Raw genomic sequence first — 17,608 nt, 5'->3', positions numbered from 1 at the left:
CATAAGGCTGTCCTTAAAAACGAAAAGAATGGAACCTTTTACAGTTTGGTTTACTGCCTATTTCTATTTTAACAACTTTGCTGGGTATAAGCCAAACAAATGATTCTCTAACATTGGGAATTCCAGGGATCCCTGGAGGCCAGGGGTCAGCAAACTGTGGCCTGCAGCCAGATACACCCTGGTCCCTGTTCTTGTGAATAAGGACTTCCTGAAGCATAGCCATGGCCATTTTTCAGGTATTGCCTGGGACAATCTTTGTGCTGCGAAACGGCAGAGATGAATAGTTTCAACGGAGACTGTGTTGTCCGCAAAGCCATCTACAATATCTACTCTCTGTCCTTTTACAGAAAAAGTTTGTCAGTCTTTTTCGTAGGCCAAGAGGGGGAAGTATTCGGGGCCCAAACCCTTTTGGCAACTGCCTTGGAATTGTACGCATAGCCTTCAACATGTGTATGTTTCTCCTCCCGTGTGTTGGGAGGGTCGCTGTTCTGCCGTGCCTACGATGTTTCTATAGGAAAGGCTTTGAGTGTAATTTATGAACAGGTTTAGCTCAACATTGCTGTATCAAGGTAGGCCAAACTGTAGTAAGTCCCAATCATTTAGTGACATCAATACGGAAGTTTGTTTCTTGCTCGTGAAACTATCTGGTGTGTGTGTGTTCCCGGTTGGTAGGTGGCTCTGTTCTACAGAGTATTCTGGGACTTAAGCTCTCTCCACCTACTGGCTCTGCCCTATCAAAAGACCCATTACTATCTGCATGGTCTGAGTGGAGTCTCCAACATTCAGTTTCCAGCTGTCAAAAGGAAAAGGAGAATGTGACCAAACGTAGTGGGTGCTTGCCCAGAAATGGCGCACGTCACTTCCTGTCATACTCTGTAGGCTAGAATTTGGTGGCATGACCACATCTAACAAGGGAGCCTGAGAAGAAACAGATTTTGTCTCTACCATAGTAGGTAAGAAGGAATTCTCTATTGGTGTCAAGGGTCCTCTGGCAGCTCCCTGACTTAAGTTCTAGAGCTTTGGCTCTGCCAAGGACAACTTCATGCCAGGGCATGGCAGCAGCTAGCAGGATACACTCCCTCACTCTATCACCCCAGTTCCAATTATTCCCCCTGATACCTGTGCTCTGTCACCCATGGTAGCTCCCTTTTCTCTTTCTAACTCTTGAAGCCCTCTTTTTATAATCTCGGGCAATTAATTTTTCATAGAACACCTGGTTCTTGCAGCCCTAAGAATGACAACAAAAAAAAGAGGTAGGTATTATTACTATTGTTGTTAGCTCCATGTTGTTGTTATTATTATTATTATTATCACCATATTACAGATAAAGAAACTGAGGTACAGAACAATGAAGTAACTGTACAAGGTTAGTCCCAGGGGGCACTTGAAAAGGGATATTTTAATCCCTTTTCAATCCCTTTTCAATCCCTTTTGCTGGGTGAGGATTTTATTCCAGAGTCTAGCAAGCAGCATGCTATGAAAATGCTCCCCTTGCCAAATTAGCAATCTTTATTTGTCAAGGACTTCTCTTTTTTTTCAGATTTGCAGAAACATTCTTTCCTAATTGTTGTTTACTATTTGACTTCGTCTATGAAGAGTTGTTTCTTTTCCCCGATGGATAGAAGTTTTATGTGTTTATGCAATAAAAACTGCTGATCTTTTCCTTTATGATTGTTTTCCTCCTTACTTCCAGGCGTGAGAAATCACCCCCCTTTGAGAATGATGATAAATACTTAATTTTATTTTCTTCCAGTTTTGCACTGTTTGATTTTTAATATTATTTACTCATCCATTTTGAATTGTTTTTGTCTGTAGCTGTGGAAAAATGAAGATTCCTTCTGTATTTGGATTGGAATCTGCCAAAGTGATTATTTGAAACAGGCTTAAATGGAGGAAGCGAATACCAGTGACTGACCAGCAAGAAATCTATACCATACTGACAGTGGTAAGATCCCTTCACGCCAGCCTCGTGGGGTTCTAGACGTGCGTTTATTTTGCAGGTGCAGTGAGCGGACCGGCTGCTGCTGGTGCGCTGGCCACACGCCTTTTCCTGACTCTTGCTCACCTGCCCCGGTTCTGTGAGCGGGGGCTGCGAAGTGTTCACGGCTGCCCCCTTCTCCACAGAATTGCCCTCAGCTCAAAGGGAGCCACCCCACCCAGGAAATTACACCCATCTCTAGGGGTAACCCGCAGCCAATGGCTAATTGACACAGAGCTGTGAAAGCCTGACTCCCTTACCACAAGATGAGACCAACTCTGAGATTCAGTTTATGCTGCCGAGCTCCCTGTGGGGTCCTTCTGAAGCTCGACGCCAGCTGAGCCCCTGCCTTTGCTTAGCTCCTGCTCCTGCCCTGTCCTCCCTCGCTCCCTTTCTCCCGAGGGTACTCCTTTAGTAAACTGTGTGCATCCCAACCCCTGCCTCAAGCTCGGCTTCTAGGGAGTATGATCAAAGACAGTAAGAAAATCTTAAGGCCCCATAACATTCTAATACACGGAATTCATAATCTAATACAAATAACAAACATGTTTTACAAACTTTGTAGACGTTATAGACTCAAGGTTAAAGGTTATATGTATATTTTTAAAGATTTTGTTTATTTTTTTATTTTTAAGATCTTTATTTTTAAGTAATCTCTACACCCAGCATGAGGCTTGAACTCCCAACCCCAAGAGCAAGAGTCACATGCTCCACAGACTGAGCCAGCCAGGTGTCCCTAAAAGTTCTATTTTTGAAAGTTTTAACACATGTGTAATAAATTGTTAACTATATTGGAGAGGTATTTTTTTTTAAGATTTTATTTGTTTATTTAGAGAGTGAGAATTCGTGCACATGAGTGTGGGTAGGGGCAATGGGAGAGGGAGAGAAGCAGGCTCTCTCAGCTGAGAGGGGAGCCCTACATGGGGCTGGATCCCACGACCCTGAGATCATGACCTGAGTTGAAATCAAGAGTCAGAGGCTTAACCGACTGAGCCACCCGGGTGCTCCCTGTGTTGGAGAGTTTTTTACTCTTAAACATTGAAACTGTAGTGATCAGGATTATGGGAGATTAGATTTTTAAACTAAGATATTTGACCCACCTGGATGATATTTATTGTTCCTTGTTTTTCCGAGGTTTCTGGAGTGTAAATATTCTGTAATCCCCTTTCATCGTTTTACGGAGAAGAGGAATAGAGGCCCAGGAATTTGAATTCCCCGTGTACCTTCGTCAATGAGACAAAGGTAAATACCGCCGAGTGTGTCACCTACAGTCTCTCAGTCAAAGCTGAATGAAAATATTTCCACAGTGGCACGAGTTGATTTTAGTCGCAGCTTGTTACCTTGCCCCCAGCTAGAGAATAATACTTCCCTTCCCCTCAATGACTGTTCTCCAAGGCAATACCACTTGGATACCAACGCCGCATTTTCCTTTCCATTCCAACCGTGGCCTCCAAGGATTTGGTTTATTCTCTACTTCACGTCTGCAGAGGCAGAGATGCCGTGACTTGCAGGCAAGAAGGGCCATTTTCATGCTCAGAATCCCAGGTTCCATAGGTGCTGTTGATCCTTCCCAGCCCCAAACAGCACCTCAGTCTGCCATGTTTGCCTGCATGTGGACTCGGCCACTTACGTCCTTGTCGTTGATCTGCCAAGCGGTGACCCCCCCGCAGTTCCGTTGGATTCTGTCTCGCTCCGCGGCTTTATTAAGAATAAACACTGCATGCACTGTGTTTTGAAAATGAACTTTAACACTCCTGGACCTTGTTTTGGGCTTCTGTCTCTATTCAAATGGAACAGCTGGAAGATGGTTCGATATCGATTTATTTGCTTTTTTGAGTTAGATGGTTTCTTTTTTCCTAAGATCTCAAGGGTACTATTCAAAACCCTTCTTAAGCAGCCCACTGGAGGAACATGAGAGGTGGGGGTGGAGGCAGAGGAGAGCTAAGAGATGAAAGGGTTAGTGAGGAAGGGAGGGGGAAGTAAGACGTGATTTTCTTCGTCTGGCTCTTGATCGGACCCCTTGTTTTCCTTCCTAGCGCTGTTGCATTTCCCGCAGTCAGGCCTGTCCTCCCTGCCCATCCTCCAACCCACAGGGCTGTTCAAAGAGCTGTGTATGAGAAAAAGCATCACATTGGGCTTTGGAGTGACTTGTAGCTGGCTTTGAATCCACTACTTGCTATCTGCGGACCTTCGGAAAGTTATTTATATGCTCTTGTATCTTGCAAGGTGCAGTATATTTTTGGTCTTTGTTGTCGGTGGATTCATGTTAGATGGACTTTTTCCAACAGCGGTTAGAGAGGTTATCCTAAACTTGCAGCTACCCCTGCCCTTAATTACGCGGCCACTCTGGTTTATGCTGCCGAGGCCCAGCCTTTTGGAGGCAGGAAGGGGACATCTGGACAGCTCGGCCCAGCTGCAAGCCACTCACTCTGTCAAAGGCACCTGCCTCGACATTGGCCACACAGGCTTGTCAGTGGGGTCAAAGTAGGTGATGGCCTAGGAGGTGATGGGGCACTATTATTACCAGCCTCTCCATGTTATATTTGTGTAAACTGAGACGCAGAAAAGTTAAGTAACTTGTCCAAGATCACACAGCTAGTAATTGACAGAGTTAGGATTTGAACCCAGGCACAGCTCACAACAGACCCAAATTCAGAATAAATGCTAAAAATAAAATAAAATTATGGGACAGTGTTGTTTGTTCTTACATGTAAGGTTAGATTACTTAGGTTATTTTGCATCCAGACAAGTTTCTTAGAATGAAAAAAAAAAGATATATTTGCTGATGTTTTTTCATTATATTTATCCCCAAAATGGTATGATAGCAGGATACATTTTTTTTTAAAGATTTTATTTATTTATTCGACAGAGATAGAGACAGCCAGCGAGAGAGGGAACATAAGCAGGGGGAGTGGGAGAAGAAGAAGCAGGCTCATAGCAGAGGAGCCTGATGTGGGGCTCGATCCCACAACGCCGGGATCACGCCCTGAGCCGAAGGCAGAAGCTTAACCGCTGTGCCACCCAGGCGCCCCAGATAGCAGGATACATTTTATACTTAAATTGCCCAACACGATCAAAACAAGAATCAGTTTTGCAAAATTATTTGAGGGCTTCATCAGTTTTCCCAAGAGCCTCTTCTAAGGCTCTGGTACTCAATTTTCTTTCTTTTTTTTATTCAGATAATTTTCTTTTGAGGCACCTGTGCAATTGGCTTGATCGTCTTTGCATTGCAGACTCACACAATTAGTAAGAGGCAGCTCTGGCGGGATGAGACGTACAAGGACATATACTAGCATTAAGAGGAGAAGGGTTTGTTTGAGTGGGGACTAAATTGATATTAGTGAATATTTTCATCTTAAGATGACCTTTGCTTCCCTGTGCAACCTGACAACAGCAAGGGCTTAGATAGTCCTCTGAGCTAATGAGGCCCCTCCGGCCTTTCTCAGACATTAACTCTCCTGCCTTCTTTAGAGAACAGCTATAGCTTAGCTCATTTGGTGAGGATGTTTCTTGGCGAATTTTCGAAGCAGACAGACTCGAAGATGGTGCCCAATGATCCCTGCTTCTTTGTATCCGTGCTTTTGTAGAATTGTCTGCCCTTGACTGTGGGTGGGTCCTATGACTTGCCTTTGATCCAATAGGTAATGGAATGTCTGTAATGACATACGTTACATAAGATTGCAATGTCCCTCTTCCTGACAGACCCTCTTCCATGCTGGCTTTGATGAAGCAAGTTGCCACACTGTGAGCTGCCCTACAGTGAGGGCCACGTGGCAGGAACCGAGGGAAATCTCCAACTGACAGCAGGCAAGAAACTAGGGCCCTTAGCGCAACAATCCACAGGGAACTGATTTCTGCCAAGAGTTATGTGGGCTTATGTGTGGATCGTCCCCCAGTAGAACCTTGAGGTAGGACTGCAGCCCTGCCCAAGACTGTGATTATAGCTTCCAGGGGAGACCCTGGTGTAGAGGACTCAACAAAGCCATGCCTGGACTCCTGACCCACAGAAACTGGGAGATAATAAATGTATGTTGTTCTAAGCTGCTACATGTGTAGTACTTTGTTATCCAGCAATAGATAATACTATTACCAGATTCAAAACCAATGGGTTTGCCAGTATTTATTGAGATAACCCCATGCGCAGAACCCTGCAGTAGCTCAGGGGATACTTCGGTGAACAATAGAGAAAATCGGTCTTCATGGAACTTACAATCTAATGATATGGATAACTGTGATATTGTGATTTATATCAAGAAATATATATCTGGTCTTCGTCTCTAGTTCCTAGCACAGAGCTCCTAAAACGCTTGGAATTTCCTAAGAGATAGGAGTGTCTTATTCATAAGGAGCCCCTTTTGAGCACACCTGAGTTTATGTTAATGAGGTGACCTAGGGTGGGACCCCTAAATAGCCTCGGGGTAGGGGATGGCCACCAGAAAGACCAAGTGATTAAAAGTCTGGAACTTTCAGCCCCACTGACGCACCTCTGGGAAGGAGAGGAGGGGGCGCTGCAGATTAAGCTCTGTGAAAACTGTTGAACAACAGGTTTTGGTGAGCTTGGTGAACACCCTCACATCCTGGAAGGATGGTGCACCCCAGTTGCACAGGGACAGAAGCTCCTCAGCTCAGGACCCTTCTAGATCTCACCCCAGGTACCTCTTCCTCTGGCTTCCATTCGTACCCTTTATAATAAGCTGGTAAATATAAGCAAATATTTCTCTGAGTACTGTGAGCTGTTCTAGCAAATCAGACTTGAGGAAGGAGCTTTGGGAACCTCTAATTTATAGCGCGTTGGTCAGAAGCACAAGCGAAAGCCTAGACTTTCAATTGGCATCTGAAGTGGGGGCAAGTCTTGTGGGAATGAGCCCTTATCCTGTGGGAATGGACGCTTATCTGCAGGTAGACAGCATCAGGATTGAGTTAAATTTGTAGAATACCCAGTCAGTGTCTGCTGGGGACTGGAGAATTGGTTGATGGTGTTGGAAAAAACACATCAGAATGTCAAACAAATAATTACTGTATGAACTCTGCACTTAATACTACCGTCAGCTTTTGGGTCAGTGACTGGTATAACGAATTGGATAACTGTAGATGAATATCCCTGAACATTCGCCATGATCATACTTTCTTTTTCAGCAAAGCATCCACAGAAAATCTACCTTCAAGCCGTGCAGTTTCCTATAGGCCGAGATAATGCCATTATTCCTTGTGAAAATGCGACCATACTCGCCCTGTCTCCAAAAGGAGGGAGCTAAAGTCATAGCAGTGTCTGACTCTGGCTCTAAGTTCAGGATCTCTGACTGGTGGACACTCTTTCTCAAGGTTAGTACAAACTCATCTTGTTATTCTATGACCTGTGGACTAAGTTTTGAGGTTAATCATCATTAATACAACCTAGGTAAAATAGTAAGAGAAGAACAAAAGGATATAAAATATAAAATCAGGTAACTGCATAAAAATATACATGGTAAAACAAGGAAGGAGATAATAGCAAACACACCTTCTAGGTACTTTATTTATCTGTGAATTCATTTAATTTTCATAAAAACTTTACTAAGTAGGTACTACCATTTTATAAGTGGGGAAGTTGACCCTCTATTAAGAAACTTGCCCAAAGTCTTCCACAGTAAATCTGAGACTTGAACCCATGCAGTCTGGCTTTAAATCCTATGTACTTACCCACGTCACTATACCCCCCTCACTGTGAACAGCCACGACAACCCTCATTTCTATAATATTCACAAAGGCACCGCCGGTGTTTAGAACATCCTTCCTCCACCACCTGTTTTCTGTTCCTTCTCTCTGCAGCAAACATCTCAGTTGACGAGGGATCTTTACCTGGTGTATGGACTGTAGGGTCTGCCTGGGTTTGAATCCAGTCTTAATAGCTACGTCAACTCGGGCAAACTGCTTAGCTTCTCTGCACCTCCGCTTTCTCCTCTGTAAGTGGGGATGATAATAGATCCTATATCACAGGCTTACTGTGAAGATAAATGATTTAATATACACAAAGTATCTTTATTATTTCAGTATAGAGGGATCGTTCCAGAGACTTCCATTTAACCCTTCCTACCATAGTGAGATTCACATCACGGTTCAGGGAGCCAGCGTGACTATTCTGCCAGGACTTCGGCTACAACTAAGCACTCAAGCACTGAGGAAGTCAGTATAGAATGCGTGCGAGAATCCACGAGTCTCACCATGAATGGTCCTAGTGCGAGTGCGCCCCGCTGTCACCTGTTTTCCATCAGTGTGCTTACACCGACCAGAGCTAAGCAGAGCTGGCATTTGGAGCCTCTGGGGGATTAGCATTAGCTAGGAGGTAATAATCATCCTGTCAGGCTTGTTGAAGTCCCTTCTCTCAGGGCCCAGCTGCCTTGGTAGATGGTTCCAAGTGCTTTTATTAAAGGAAAGGAGGAAGTCGTGGGCATACACCTGTGGTGCTGTTGCAGGGCCATCCTCGAGGGCATGTGGTCTTCCCTTTCCTCAAGGGACCCTGGGTCTGGAAGGTGCCTCAGGTCTGGGAATTGGGTGAAGACTGTGATTCTCCATCATCGTGACTGAAGACAGTCCTCTGTTCCCCAGACTTAGATTTTGTTGCTGTCATACAAGCTAATACAAAAAAAAAAAAGTACAAACATTTTAGTGCCTGTGTATGTTAGCCCTAAAGACCCTGGGATCTCTGAGGCACTGTCAGTCATGCCTAAGCCTTCTGCTTGTTTCAGGAATCAGAACCCCCTCCCTTGGAAGGTGAACCCCTTCAGGAAACGCTTGTCCATGGAAGCATCTCGCACTCTCATCCTTGGCCTCCAGAGCGCAAGTATTTTTCTAGAATGCTAATGCTCTTCTTACCACTGTGTGGGGTATTTTGTTTTGTTGTTTTCGTCTTTCTGATGCTGGGCGAGCAGATCAGGTACCATGAATCCTCTCTACTGTTCCTTTCTCCTCAAGCCTTTGGATTCCCTTCTCATTAAGGAATACCGAGCATCTGAGTCTCCGGAGTGTGGGCCCCCGGGGACACTCCGTTTCAGACAATCAAGCAAGACGTGCGAACCCATTCTAGTTGTTGCATCCAGCACGCTGAATCCAGACGTTTCGGTGAGGACACCTGTAATATAAATTTGATCCGATCTAAAATTATTTTCTTCTCTTGCCGACACTCTCAGAATTCTTCTCTCCCATACCCTTGCAGTGCTTTGGGATGTCAGCCTTCTCTTCCCTGGTCTGATTTTGATCTCAGAGCATGCTGGAATCGGACTCTCGTTGTGTGTCTGGAGTCAATGAGCAGGGATGGGGTGGGCCATGAGGATGTCTCCTTGCAAGGTGACCACTTGATGAACTTACAGGGTTTTGGAACAAGACAGGGCCAACCTCATCAGAATGGGAGGAAAGGCTGCTTTTGTTAGCACGGGAGCTCTGTGAGTCTCAGAGTTATCTGCGTTGCCTACAAAATATCTCCATCCAGGCGCTCGGGGAAGAACCACTTTTTTCCAACAAGTACCCTGAAAGGCCTGGTGAAACTGCGAATTCAATCTGTTTTGTAATTCATCAGTCTTGAGGATCCATTTCTGCCTCTGATTTTCGGCTTCATTAGCCCTCTGCCTGAGCGACATAAAGACTATTTTAGGGAAGTCACAGAAACCTCTTCATTCACTGATCGCGCTTTGAAGTGAGAATTTAAATCCTAAGCCTGTGATTCTTTTTTTCTTTAAATGTTATCGTGCAGTTAGATGAAGCTGTTCACTTCATAGCCTTTGTCATCTTCCCCCACAATCCGCCAGAGCCTTGCTTTCACCAGACATTTCACTCTTTGTGACTGCAGGGGATATTTCTGTTGTGCTGTCCCTGGGCTCCAGGGACTTCTATGAGCACAACTCACCATATAATCAAAATGCAATTTTACATTGGGGCGCCCGGCTGGCGTAGTTGGTAAAGCATGCGATTCTCAATCCCCGGGTTGTGCGTTCGAGTGCCACACTGGGCACAGAGATTACTTTACAAAAGGGCAATTTTGTATTTCCTTTCCAAGAATTCTTTAAACTTCATTAAGAGACTGGAGGAGGAGAAGAGGATCTTTCCGTACATCTGGATGAAACTTCTGAGAGCTTCTAGAGTTTCTACGGCTTCTCTTTCTCTCCCCACTTGCCTTCACCTCTACCCACTGTCGTCTTCTTTCTCCTCTGAGGTTGGAGGTAGGGTAGAGATGAGAGGGAGAGAGGGGCTCGTGACTGTGCTTGAGCTGGTGGCTCCTAGTCTCCAGGCCCCACAGATGATTAAAGCTGATGAGTCCTAGGGGGCCTTTTAGATTGTTCCAGCTGGTTCTTTTTCTTAGGGCTCTTGCACAGGAATTTTGGAGGTTCCCTGCAGTCCCCTCTCCTGCGGTTCTGTTGACTCAAGTGGATGGCTCTCTATTCTGGGTGCTCTCTCTCAACTCTGCTCAGCCCCTGAATATCCAGCTGTGTGTGCTTGGCCTCTTTTGGCTGAGGTCCAAAGAGGAGAGGCATTAAAGCAGAGCAAAAGCCTCTAAAAAATCTCCTCAGGGCACCTGGGTGGCTCGGTTGATTAAGTGTCCAGCTCTTGATTTCAGCTCAAGTCTCCATCTCAGGGTTGTGACTTCAGGCCCTGTGTTGGGCTCCATGCTGGGTGTGGAGCCTACTTTAAATAAACAAACAAACACCTCAACTATCTTCTTCAAATCCTCTTTTTAAAAAAAGATTTTATTTATTTATTTGAGTGAGAGAGAGAGTGAGAGAGAGCACAAGTTGGGGGGAGGGGCAGAGGGAAAGGGAGAAGCAGACTCTCCACTGAGAAGGGAGCCTGATGTGGGGCTCAGTCCCAGGACTCCAAGATCATGACCTGAGCCGAAGGCAGATGCCTGACTGCTGAGCCACCCAGGCACCCCAAAATCCTCTTTGACCCACTCTTATATCCTGGATTTCACTCAGAGTTCCAGGAGATGTGGGACAGGTTCTCCTTTGTGCCCATGATGAATCCTGTGTAGTAGGGAGGAGAGTGGGGAGCAGGGGGGTGGTCTCACTGTAATTTTGGCATCCCAAGGTATCTGCTGCTGCATCTGTCTAAAGGGAGGCAGGAATAGCACCACCTTCTATTACAATAGTTGTCATGACTTTTTTTTTGCCACGGGATACCAGTGGTTTTCCCTGGATCTCATCCTTACTGCTTTCAAATCCCACTGGGTCATCTAGTCAGTCCCAGACTCCCAGAACTTCAGGGTTTCTTTCAGAGAAAGAATCCACTCTCGCTAATTTCAGTGGAAATTTAATGCATGATATTAATGTATTCTTGGTGAAGGCCAAGAAGCAAATCCTGGATGCCACCGAGTCAGAAGCCAAGCAGCCAGGAAGAATGTGCGAGTACAGCATACGTGTCCAGACACTCATGATAAGGGTGCTCTAGCGGAAATCCTGCTGTGACTACCCAGTGGGGCTCAACAGCCACAAAGCCAGGACTGACCCCATTACATTCCTGCAGAAAACCGTATGCCCCCACGTACCTATTTACTAGGAGAATGATGTGCTTGCAACCTTTTGCATATATCCCAAGTCTTGCTTGATTGGAGGTTTGCTGGAAGGTAGGCACATGTCTACATCCTGGTAGCAAAGGATCTTGAGAAATGTCTTGTCTTTGTTTGTTTCTATCTATGGAAATAAGGAGTTCATAATTTAAAGAAGTACAAAGAAAAGATTTGGAGCAGGCACAAATGACAAATGTCGACCATAAAACTCATACGAAAAAAAAGTTTATGGTCCCAAAGAATAAACTATTTTGACTACATAAAACAGACAAATAAAGATACAGAAAACCCCCTCTGCTGTACCTTTTGAATTTTGTACCTTTGTATACAAAACCTATTCAAAATATAAATTAAGAAAAAATATAAATCCACTTTTCAGTTCTCTTCCTTTGGATCATCTTTCTTTTCCTCGCTCCCTTTTGTCTATTGGCATCTTCTGTCCAGCCTTGTCGTTGTTCTTCAGCGCTGGTAATTGTGTTTTTGTTTGTTTTAAAGATTTTATTCTATTTTTTAAAGATTTTATTTATTTGAGAGAGCGCACTAGCAGGGGGAGGGGCAGAGGGAGAGGGAGGGGGAGAAGCAGACCGCCTGCCACTGAGCAAGGAGCCCGATGTGGGGCTCCATCCCAGGACCCTGGGATCATGACCTGAGCAGAAGGCAGACGCTTAACCGACTGAGCCACCCAGGTGCCCCTAAAGATTTTATTTGTAAGTAATCTCTACAGCTAACGTGGGGCTTGAATTTACAACCCCGAGATCAACGGTCTCGTACTGCACCCACTGAGCCAGCCAGGGACCCTGACACTGTTTTGATTGATTCTTCAATAATCTTTAATCTCCTGTAGTCTTTGTGTTATAAAAACAAGTGAGTTCTGTATTTCAAGCTCTTAGCATAGTGCTCAGCACATAGCAGACCATCAATGCTAGTAATCCTCCCGCTTGTCCTTTCCCTGAAATTACTGTTTATGGTTGTTATTCAAGTCCTGATTTAAAGAACTCATTAAGGTGTGGTGGGTGCCTCTCAGGGGCTTTCCAGCCCACACCCCCACAACTTAAATATGGACACCAATCCAGGCTAAGCCTGTTAGGCTTTCTTTCTAGAGAAGGAGGTAGATACTTGAAAGGTAAGAGTAGGTATAGATGGGATCAGAGGTGGCACCAAAACCATCCTTTACACGCCAGCTAAAGAAAAGAGGTAGTAGAAACTGGGAAGCTGTATAGTTAGTTCCCCCTGGTTTTCACACGCGTGCTCTCTAGTCGGGTTGCCTTAAATCCCTGGCCTGCCACTTACCAGCTGGGGGATCTTACGCAAGTTACTTACACTTGCCGAGCTTCCGTTTCTTCATCTATGAATTCAGGATGACAGCAGTATCCATCTCATAAGGTTTTGTTAATTGCTTTGGACCATTCCTATCACATAGGAAGTTTGATTTCCGGATTTAGTTAACTTGGAAGTTTATGTTTGAAAAACATTGTAATTCCCCAAGTCTTCATCTTCCAGTGAACGAATGATTCTGCATTTCATGTCTCCCGGGTGTCATAAGGATATCTGTAAACATAGTTAAGATGTTTTAAAGTGAGTTTTTTGTTTGTTTGTTTTTAATAACTAATCAGCTTCACTTTAAAGCTCATTTTCTTGGGGCCCCTAGGTGGCTCAGTTGGTTAAGCGCCTGACTCTTGCTCAGGTCATAAGACCGAGCCCCATGTCAGACTCTGTGCTCAGTGGGGAGACTGCTTCAGATTCTCCCCCTCTCCGCCCCTCCCCCTGCTCACCTGTGTGTATGTGCTCTCTCTCTCAAATAAATAAATCTTTAAAAAAATTAAAAAATAATAAAACTCAGTATCTCATCACTTATAAGAAGGAAAAGAGCTTGGCTGTGTCAACGTCCATTCCATGGGTGAATTGATGTGCCATATGTTCAGTTGTGTTCATCCCAATCAGGCTGTGGAAAGTGTGTCATTTCACAACTGGGTCAAGCACTCCATGGGAAATGCAGCGCTAAGAGTAAGCTTTTGAAAATGCCTGTCCTCTTCTTTCCCAAATGAGCTCAAGGAAAATTGGCAGGATTTCATGCCTATCTACCCAAAGATACTGATTTTATAAAGCTGACTTTCAGACCTATAACCCTGGAAACTTTGTGTTGTTCCATTCTGAAACTTTGTTGAGTTAATAGAAAAATCTCAGCATGCTAAATTATAAGCTATTTCTTTTAGATGACATATCATAACTATCTTGTTGTAGAGAAGGCTTTAAAGGGAAGTCCCACAGGGAATTCCATTTTAGTTTTCCTAGGTTATCTTATTCCTTCACTTTTTAACTTTTTAAAGTAAATCTAATGCTACGAACCTGAATTTTCTCAGATTTTCCTGAGTGGTGCCTTGAAATGTGTCACTTTAATGGTGATAACCCCCATTTTGTGGACTTTGTCTTACATCTTTAAATTTCAGAGCTTTGTCCCCTGCCCCCATTCAGGTCTAACTCAGTGATTTTTGAGGGTCCCCGGGGGGGGGGGTGTACTGCAAGCAAGTCTGTCCGCTACAGTTACCGTGGGGCATTCATGATGTCTTCTTCCCGTGCCCTGACTGCCTTTCCCATGGATATCTGTTGCCCACTGAGCCATTTGAGGATGGTGCCTTTCCACCACCCATGCTCCTGGTGTCCATGGGGATAACACTGAAGGCTGGGCCACGAATGCCATCTTTCAGTGACTCCCAGCCAGCCAGCCCTGCAGATGTCAGAGCAGCCCCGTGTTTCTCCAATGTGCTGAGCCCTAAATATGAAGCTTAAGTGTGTTGAAGCTGGGCGGCACCCCGCCCCCCAAGATGAGGGAGAGGACCCTGCCCTGTGCCGTACTTTGTCACTTACGCACAAAAGCTGTGCTTCTTCAGGAAAGAGACTTTGTAAAACAGGGGCTTCATCATCTGTTGGCCCCCTTCTGTTGCTGCCCCGCTCAGACACGAATCCCTGGGGCTGGCCAGGGGTTCTCCCCAGTCCTCTCCCTCTTCCTGTGAAGGGACTCAGTTCTTCCTCTCATGCAAATCATCTCATGTAAATAGACGTCTTTTCTCTTGGTTCATCAGTGCGCTTATTGTCACTCTTTGGGTTTCAAATGACAGGCATCCCAGAAGGCAGAAAAGCACTGAATTACAAAGCTCTTGGGGCATCTGGTGACAGGAAACAGCAGAGCTGCAGCTGGGCTTCCAAAATAAAATAGGAGACTGAAAAGTTAGGCTTCTTCTCCCTTGACTTGACTGGCTTTCCCCGATCCCTACTCCACAGGGAGACAAGCAGGGCTCTGTGCGGGCTTTACTGGGGAAAGGTGGTGAACTGGCTGCTCCGGAAGCATAAGGTGATGGTGAAGGGGGTGAGAGGAGGAGGGGCTGATGTAGATTTTGGGGATGTGGGAGAGGGCCAGATCAAGGTTGATTTTTATTAAGCTGGAACTTGATCTGAAAGGCAATGAATGGTAGAGCCATTGCAGAGTGTAGAGTGAACAAAATGCTATTGTAGCTAGCTCATGCTGGCGGTATCCAGACAACGGATGTGAGGGAGCGCGACCAGACATGGGTAAAGTAGTTAGGACACTATTACAATGTATAGACTTGGAAGGAGATTCAGAAGTCCTGCTGGGAGCAGGAACAGAAAGGAAGGGATGGATTGGAAAACTGTTAAGAGGTTGAATCCATAGGACTTGGTCAAACATTAGCTATGAGGAGAGGGAGGAAATTCTAAGATTGCCAAGTTGTTGGCCTTATTGGGTAAATGGTAGTAATAGGGACTGAGATGGGGGATACAAGAAAAGAAGATTTTTGGGGGAGAAGGTAAAATGGCACATTTTCCACAGCCTGGATGGGATTCATCTGACTGGACACATAGCAAATTTTTTTTAAAAAAAAATTTTATTTATTTATGTGATAGAGAGAGAGAGAGAGAGACAGCCAGCAAGAGAGGGAACACAGGCAGGGGGAGCAGGAGAGGAAGAAGCAGGCTCCCAGCGGAGGAGCCTGACGTGGGGCTCGATCCCAGAACTCCGGGATCACGCCCTGAGCCGAAGGCAGACGCTTAATGACTGAGCCACCCAAGTGCCCCTGGACACATAGCAAATTAAGTCAACTTTATGTTTGGTGAGTTTGGGATGCCTAAAGATGCTCAAGTGATAATGTCCATGAAGCCACGCACACTTAATTCCATCACTCTGGGGAGGTCAGCACTAGAGATTTACGGTAGATCTGGGACTTGTCAGCGTATAGCATGGCCATTTAATCATGACACTGAATAATGGAACCCAAGGAGAACATGTATTAAGAAGAGTGGTTGACACAGGATGGAAGCCTGGTGAATACCAGCATTTCAAGGGTGGGAGAAGGGGCTCCTGGGGGGCTCAGTCCATGAAGAGTCTTCCTTCGGCTCAGGTCATGATCTCAGGGTCCTGGGATCCAGCCCTGTGTTGGGCTCCGTGCTCACTGGGGAGTCTGCTTCTCCCTCTCCCTCTGCCTCTCCCCATTTGTTTCTTTCTCTCGCTCACTCTCTCTCAAATAAATTAATAAAATCTTTAAAAAAATAGCATGTATTTTAAAAAAAATAGAGGGAGATGAAAGATTTGAGGAGAAGCCCATGAAAGAGTCAGATAATTTGCAGTGTTAAATACAACAGAGTGTCAATGAGATGACTAAAAGATGTCTATTCATTGATTTATCTATATTTATTGGGCAGCTTCTATGTTCAACATGTCTTAAAGATTATTTATTTATTTATTTATTTAGAGCACGGGAGTAGGGGGAGGGTCGGAGGGAGAGGGAGAGAGAATCCCAAGCAGACTCCACTGAGCACAGAGCCTGCTGCGGAGCTCAGTCCCACGACTGTGAGATCACAACCTGAGCCCAAATCAAGATTTGGACGCTTAACTAGCTCAGCCACCCAGGTGCCCCTATATTCAACATGCTTTAGCAATTAAGACATCAGGCTCCAGAGACAGGCTGCCAAGGTTTGAATCACAGTCCCACAATTTACTTGCTATATGACCTTGGGCAAGTCATGACCCTCTCTGGGCTTCTCTTTTCTCATCTGTAAAATGGCAATGATAATAGTAATCACCTCATGAGGCTTGAACAATAGGTGGCCATGGTAATCGTATCATAAATGATATCATTGTCATATATCAGCCACTCTTCTGGACTGTATGGATACAGCTGTGAACAAGACAGACTGAGCCCCTGCTCTTATGAAATTTCCATTCTATCTAGATCTGAGGGGAGTACAGACCATAAACAAACAATGACAACAACAACAAAGAACAAGAAAATGGCAGGTAAGTGCTAAAAAGAAAATAAAAAAGATGGTATGATGGGAGGCTGGGTCAGATGGGACACACTAGGCAGGATGGTCAGAGTAGGCTTTTCTGAGGAGGTGACATTTATGCTGGGACATGAATGACCAGAGGGATAAATCACGAGAGGCCCAGAGTTCCCAGTTAACAGAGAACAAATGCAATGACCCTAGGGAGGAACAAATCTGGTGTGTCCAAAGAAAAGAAAGAACCTACATTTTATCTGGCATCAAGGCCCATGATCTTTTCACTATACCTCACGGTCTTTTTTTTTTTTTTTGTCTTTTTTTCTTTTTAACTAGGTTCCATGCCCAGTGTGGAGCCCAGTGCAGGGCTTGAACTCACGACTCTGAGATCAAGACCTGAGCTGAGATCAAGAGTCAGATGCTTAACTGGCCGATCCACCCAGGTGCCCTACCTCATAGTCTTTCTGATGCAAGTCATGTTAATAAAGCCACAGGCAAACAGAAAGCTCTAAATTCATGTAGCAGATACTATGAGTTGGCTCACTCTACGCATATTCTAACCCCTTTCTGTCAGGAAAGCTAAAAACTACGTTCTTAGATTCTTTTCCACTTAGATTGAGGTTTGAGACATAGTTTCTGCCAACCCGCGAGGCATAGATGCAGGATGGCAGTTGAGCCCGGAGAGAGCGAGCAGATTCTCTGCTACACTCTGGGGTAGAAGCCCTTGGTTCTTCTGGGGGTGTGCATGAAGACAGTTCCACGGTGAGGTAGGGCATATTTTCCTGGCTGCACTGTTTTTCACT

General features: G+C 45.1%; 1 long non-coding RNA gene across 1 annotated transcript; it reads left to right on the top strand.

Annotated features, from left to right (window-relative positions):
• Window positions 1–1,826: 1,826 nt before the first annotated feature.
• Window positions 1,827–16,797, top strand: LOC103660108. Its single transcript, XR_567708.2, has 6 exons — window positions 1,827–1,945; window positions 3,113–3,220; window positions 7,115–7,300; window positions 8,704–8,798; window positions 8,930–9,076; window positions 16,757–16,797. It is a non-coding gene; the product is annotated as an uncharacterized LOC103660108 (long non-coding RNA).
• Window positions 16,798–17,608: the final 811 nt, after the last annotated feature.

Source organism: Ursus maritimus, unplaced genomic scaffold (assembly GCF_017311325.1).
Source record: "Ursus maritimus isolate PB19 unplaced genomic scaffold, ASM1731132v1 scaffold_21, whole genome shotgun sequence".
In the NCBI taxonomy this organism is placed as follows: Eukaryota; Metazoa; Chordata; class Mammalia; order Carnivora; family Ursidae; genus Ursus; species Ursus maritimus.
The sequence above is the reverse complement of the archived record's forward strand: the minus strand, read 5'-3'. Positions and strand labels throughout refer to the sequence as shown.